Source organism: Choloepus didactylus, chromosome X (genome assembly GCF_015220235.1).
Source record: "Choloepus didactylus isolate mChoDid1 chromosome X, mChoDid1.pri, whole genome shotgun sequence".
Lineage (NCBI taxonomy): Eukaryota > Metazoa > Chordata > Mammalia > Pilosa > Megalonychidae > Choloepus > Choloepus didactylus.
In genome coordinates this window covers 26,300,991-26,307,750 of record NC_051334.1, presented here as the reverse complement: position 1 = coordinate 26,307,750, position 6,760 = coordinate 26,300,991, and the positions used below count along the sequence as shown (strand labels likewise).

The 6,760-nt window shown below is 38.5% G+C and overlaps 1 pseudogene; it reads right to left on the bottom strand.

The window, feature by feature from the left end:
• Nucleotides 1-6,048: 6,048 nt before the first annotated feature.
• Nucleotides 6,049-6,434, bottom strand: LOC119522011 (annotated as a pseudogene).
• Between the last annotated feature and the right edge of the window lie 326 nt (nucleotides 6,435-6,760).

The window sequence follows — 6,760 nt, the reverse complement described above, 5'->3', positions numbered from 1 at the left end:
ACTGAATAACATTAATTGTATGTATATACCATATTTTGTTTATCCATTCATCACTCGATGGACATTTGGGTTGCTTCCATCTTTTGGCAATTGTGAATAATGCCACTGTGAACATCAGTGTGCAAATATCTGTTCGAGTCCTTGCTTTCAATTCTTTGGGGTGTATACCTAGTAGTGGATTGCCAGGTCATGAAGTAGTTCTATACTTAGCTTTCTGAGGAAATGGCAAACTGTCTTCCACAGCGGGTGCACCATTTCACATTGCCACCAGCAATGAATGAGGGTTCCTATTTCTCCACATCCTCTCTAACACCAGTTATTTTCCATTTTTTAGTAGCAGCAACCCTAATAGGTGAGAAATGGTATCTCATTGTGGCATTTGCCTGATGGCTAATGATGTTGAGCATCTTTTCATGTCCTTTCTGGCCATGGGTTGTTTGTCTTTTTGTTGTTAAGTTAAAGGGTTTCTTTATATATTCTGGATAATAATCCTTTATCAGATATGTGGTTTCCAAGTATTTTCTCCCATTGTGTAGGTTGTCATTTTAGTTTCATAAATAAAGTCCTTTGAGGAGCAAAAGTTGTAAATTTTGATGAGTCCTGTTTATCTATTTTTATGTGTGTGTGCTTGTGATTTTGTTGTAAATTCTAAGAAACCATTACCTAATGCAAGGTCCTCAAGATGTTTCCTTATGTTTTCTTCTAGGAGTTTGAGAATTCTAGCTCTTAGTTTAAGATCTTTGATCCATTTTGAGTTTATTTTTGTATATGGTGTAAAGTAGGGGTCCTCCTCTGTTTTTTTTCAAGTGGAGATCCAGTTTTTCCAGCACCATTTATTGAAGAGGCTTTTCCTTCCCAATTGAATGGTTTTTGTCAATAATCAGTTGGCCATAAATGTGTAAGGGTTAATTTCTGAGCTGTCAATTCTATTCCATTGGTCTATATGTCTGTCCTTGTGCCAGTACTGTGATGTTTTGATTACTGTGGCTTTGTAGTAAGTTTGAAGATTTGTAAGCGTGAGTCCTCCAACTTCATTCTTTTTTTTTCAAGACGGCTTTAGCTCTTTGAGGTTCCTTACACTCTCATATAAATTTGATGATTGTCTTTTCCATTTCTGCCAAAGAAGGTTGTTGAAATTTTGTTTGGGAGTGTATTGAAACTGCAAATTGCTTTGAGTGGTATTGACATCTTAACTAATTTAACCTTCCAATCCATGAACACAGAATAGCCTTCCATTTATATAAGTCTTCCTTAATTTCTTTTAGCAGTGTTTTTTGTGTACAAGTCCTTTACATCCTTGATTAGATTTATTCCTAGCTGTTTCATTCTTTCAGTTGCTATTGTGCATGGAATTTTTTTCTTGATTTCTTCTTCCAAATGCTCATTGCTTGTGTGTAGAAACGCTATTGATTTGGGGGTGTTGATCTTGTACTGTACCAGTTGGATGAATTCATTTATTAGCTCTAGGAGCTTTGTTTGTGGATTTTCAGTGTTTTCTGTATATAGGTTCATATCATCTGCAAATAGTGAAATTTTTATTTCTTCCTTTCCAGTTTGGATGCCTTTTATTTCTTTTTCTTCCCTGATTGCTCTGACAAGAACTTCCAGTATAATGTTGAATAACAGTTAATGACAGTGGGCATCCTTGTCTTGTTCCTTATTTCAGAGGAAAGCCTCAATCTTTCACCATTAAGTAGGAAGTTAATGGTGGGCTTTTCATATATGCCCCTAATCATAGAATTCTACTTTCATTGGGTGCAGCGTTGTATATATGTCTCTTAGGTCTAGTTGGTTTAATGTATCCTTGAAGGCCTGTACTTCCTTATTGATCCTCTGACTAGGTGTTCTTTCCATTATTGAGTGTGGTATGTTAAAGTTTTTTACTATTAATATAAAACCATCAATACCTTCCTTCAAATCTGTCAGTATTTGATTCATTTATTTTTGAGCTCTACTATTAGGTGCATAAATGTTTATAATTGTTTCATCTCTTATTGAATTGTCCTCTTTATGAGTATATAATGTTCATCTTTGTCCCTCCTCAATGTTTTTGTCTTCATCTATTTTATCCTATATTAGTGTAGCCACCCCGGCACTCTTTTGATTACTACTTGCATGGTATATATTTTTCCATCCTTTCACCCTCAACCTACTTGTGTCTTTGACCTTAAGGTGAGTCTCTTGCAGACAGCATATAGCTGGGTCATGCTTTTTTTATCCATCCTTCCAATCTCTGCCTTTTGACTGGAGAGTTTAATCCACTTACATTTAAAGTCAGTACTAATCATATGGGACCTTCTTCTGCTATTTTGCTGTTTAGTCTTATTCCATTTTTGTCCCTCACTTCTGTTAAGGCATACTTTTATTATTTACTTTTTTCTGTTGTACCATATTGAGTGCCTTCTCACTTCTATCTGGATAAATTTTTCATCTATTTCCTTATGGTTACCATGGAGTTAAAATTTAACATCTTAAATATAGAATAGTTGGATTTGGTTAGATACCAACTTAATTTCAATAGCATGTACATACACTTTTCCTACACCCCTCTGTCCCCCCACGATTTTTGTAATTATTACCACTTAAATATTTGTACATTGTATTCCAAAAAGCTAGATTTATCATTATTTTTTCACATTTGCATTTTATTTTAGTACCTATATGAAGTAAGAAGTGGAGTTACATATCCCAAAAATATACAATTCAATAATGATGCCGTTTATAATTACTCAGATGGTTACCTTTACCATAGGTCTTTATTTCTTTATACTGCTTTGAACCACTGTATAGTGTCCTCCCTTTCAGTCTCAAGAACTCCCTTTAGAATTGCTTGTAGGGTTGATCTAGTGATGATGAATTCCCTCAGCTTTTGTTTATCTGGGAATGTCTTATTCTCTCCCTCATTTTTTAAGCATTTTTATTATGAAATATAACATATATACAGAAAAGCGATAACTTTCAAAGTATGATTTAACTAGTAGTTATAGAGCAAATTTCAAAGAATGTTATGAGTTACAATTTCACTCACTTTTTAACTTTCCTTCTGATTTTAATTTTTTTTTGTTTAATGTATAGCAACACTAAGCAGTCATTAAGGAATATCTAAAGTGATTAGATGATCCAGTGGTATCAATTACATTTACAATATTGTTCTACCGTCACCAGCACTCATTACCAAAACTTTTCCTTCACCCAGAAATTCTACCCATTACCCATTAACTGCCCATCCACCTCACCTGTTACCTACTTTCTGTCTCTGAATTTGAATATTCTATTCATTTCATACAAGTAAATCATATGACATCTGTCTTTGCTTCTGGCTTTTGTTTCACTCAACATAATGTCTTTAAACTTCATCCATGTTGTAGCATGTATCAGAACTTCATTTTTATGGCTGAATAATACTCCATTGGATGTGTATATCACATATTGTTTATTCATTCATCCATTGATGGACACGGGTTCCTTCCACCTTTTGGCTATTGTAAATAATGCTGCTATGAACATTGGTGTACAAATATCTACTTGAGTCTCTGCTTTCAGTTCTTTGGGGTCTATACCTAGGAGTGTGAATGCTGGATCATATAGTAGTTCTGTTTAACTTTTTGAGGAACCACCAGTTTTCCACAGCAGCAGCACCATTTTACATTCCCACCAACAATGTACCAGGGTTCCTATTTCTCCACCTCCTCACCAACACTGTTTTTTCAATAATAGTCTTTCTAGTGGGTGTGAAGTGTTATCTCATTGTGGTTTTGATTTATCGGATTACTCTTGTAAGAGATTTTAAGCTTTGGATTCTTTGCTCTAAACTTCATAAATTTTTACCTGTTTTTTGTGTTTTTTTTTTGAAAAGAAAATGTTATATTCTGTTTGGATTTCTGTCCTTGTATGGGAGAGAGGTGGTTTATTTTCTCTGGTTTTTCTCCAGTTAGAAAAGGTACTTTTAAAGATTCAGCAAGATAATGCAAAACCATTTATTATAGCTAAGTTTTCCTTCTTATTGTTGAGGAATTAGACCTTCCCCCTTAAATTAATCATGCTTGAGCACTCTGGATAGAATACTCCAGTAGAATAGAATCATACTAGTTACAAGTAGGAGGGTAAGAGTGAATACTGTCCCTGAGCTAGTTGTGGCCTTCCACCCTGGCCTTCCTGACTGGTGAGGAGCCCTAGAGTTAATTCCCACTTTTTCTATGCACTTCTGCATGGCCTTACCCAAGTCTAGGCTCCTCCTCTGTCCTATTTAGAAAGTGGAGAGCATGGAAGAGTCCAAGAGTCAAACCACAAACACCTACCAGACCTGGACAGGAAATGTGAATGATATTAGAAGGAAAACCACCAGAGGTCTGTGATAAATGGCAGTTGAGTGATCAGTTTTTCTGTAAGTTAATGGTGCTTGCCTTCTCTGCCTGTTGAGTCCTCAGAAGGGTTCTAGTCAGTGGGCCCTAGTTTCCATTTAGATGGAGGTTGGATTTCTTAATTCTGCGCCTCCCCCAGTTATTTCTGTAAAGGTACATGTGCAATCAAAGAAAGTAAACCACCTTAAACTCTACCATCCACAAATCAACAATATAGAACTGCAGGGGGTGAGTGGGTATAAACTTTGGAGTGAGCTGGGAGAAATGAGTAGCCCAGTAGGCTGAGAATAGGCCTTCGCAGGACCGGGTGGTGGAGTGGGTACAATGGTCAAGTTGGCCAAGAGGACTAAATATAATCTGTCCTCATTGACGATTATCATACCTATTTATTTGCCTCTTGGAAGAATTATCTGGCTTTAAATGTCAACAGTACTGAGATTGAGAAACCCTGTTCTAGAGTAATAGCACATGAAACAACAGATGCACCATGGAACTGAATCCAATGTCCAATGATGAAATCTGTTCAAGGTAAGACATTTTGAACTGCCAAACCAGAGATCCCCTGGTAAGAGGTGCTCTCTTTTCCACAGCCTCTTGGTGAAAAAGTTTGAGAAGTTATAACCACTCTAGTAATAATACTAAGCTTTTCTTCATTCAATTGTTAGCTGTATACCCAAGAATCAGGCATTGCTACACTGTTTACATTGGAATGTGGATATCCTTCTTTATTATGAAGCTCACAAGAATGAATGACACATTAGCACTGTCCTTCTGATGTGATAAAGTATACACCTGACCTACATTGTGACAGGAAGTAGAAGTGAGGGCTCTCAGAGCTGGTACAAAATGTCCACTGAAGAAATCCTCATTCACGGAAGAGAGGATGTTGCCTTTGACTCAATAATCTCTGTTGCACATTCCAGCCACATCTCCATGACCTTCCCAGAATCCTTCATTCCAGCACCAGCTGACCCTATTTTCTTTCGCCACTCTTGACTCCAGTATGGCTTAGGTCAACTGCCCCACTTGCCAGGCTACCTCTGGAATCCTGTGGAACATCTTTTTGGTGTGCTGCTGCCCTGCCACCCTCAGGGGCACCAGTGGGGGTTGGTAAGAGAACACAACATCACATTACCAAAAACAACCAGTTGGGTTACATTAGTAACTGATGCTTGGTCATACACCTCGCAACCTCATAGAACACATATTTCCTCTCCAAATGACCCAGAATCTCCTAGAGAGCAAAGAAAACTCCCTGATTATTTAAACATTTTTGGAGTGACTCTGAATGCCAAACACAGAGACCAAAGTGGACAGTGTTTCCTTCCATCATGCCCTCTCATATGCCTGCACACAGTAGGTATCCAGGAAGTCACAGGGTGATAGCTGGAACCAGATCTCTATTCTGGCTCTTCCTGCCTTTCAAAGTGGCTGCCACTCTATTTCTTCTAGTGGGTATTAGTTCATTTTCAAAAGGGAGAATTGGAGAATAAGAGAATTGGAGATGGGGGAGAAAAGAGCCTGTAAAACAAAACAAAAACCTTTCAATAATTCAGAAACCATTCAGGATTGCAATATTTTGTGACAATGAAAAGTAGCTGAAAACACTATGTGCCAACACAGACAATATATGATACACTATCCCTGGGGGAGAGTCAGCTGGGAGAGAGTGGCAGAGGCCACAGGTTTACACTAAGAGCCTCTCAATGGACTGCCAGATGGACTGGATCTACTGCTTCAGCTGTGAGCCTTCTTTGATGGTGACACAGCAGGTGATGACAGTCCTGGAGACCCCACAGGTCCACCCTAAGGCCTGCTTAGGAGTGCACAAACACACAGGGCACATTCTTGTCTTCACACAACAGCGGAAGGTGTAGGATGATCTCCAGGGGCTCAACGTCTGCAGCTATCACAAACTCAAGAGATGCCTCTGTTGAGGGTTTTGGTGGCCTCATTGGCTTCTTTACAAAGCTGCTTGTAGTTACATGACTGCTGAATGAGGTCCAGCCGTTTCTTGGTGAGGTGGGCATCTGCCAGGGGATAGGCTTTTGGATTGACATCAGCCTCAGTCATGGCTGCAGTTCCGTGGTCTCGCTTCTCCTCAGCCTGTGTCAGAGTAGGAGTGCTCACTTCGGCTGGAGGGTTGTACTCTCTCCCTCATTTTTGAAATGTGTCACCAGATATAAAATTCTTGGATGGCAGTTGTTCTCCTTCAGCACTTTAAGTATTTCAGCTCACTGCCTTCTCACCTCCATGGTTTCTGTTGCAAAATCGACATACAATCCAATTGGGACACCCTTGTACGTAACATGTTGCTATTCTCTTTCAACTTTCAGAACTCTCTCCTTGTCTTTTGCATTTGGTAGTGTAATAACTATATGATGGTGTGTGTGTGTGTT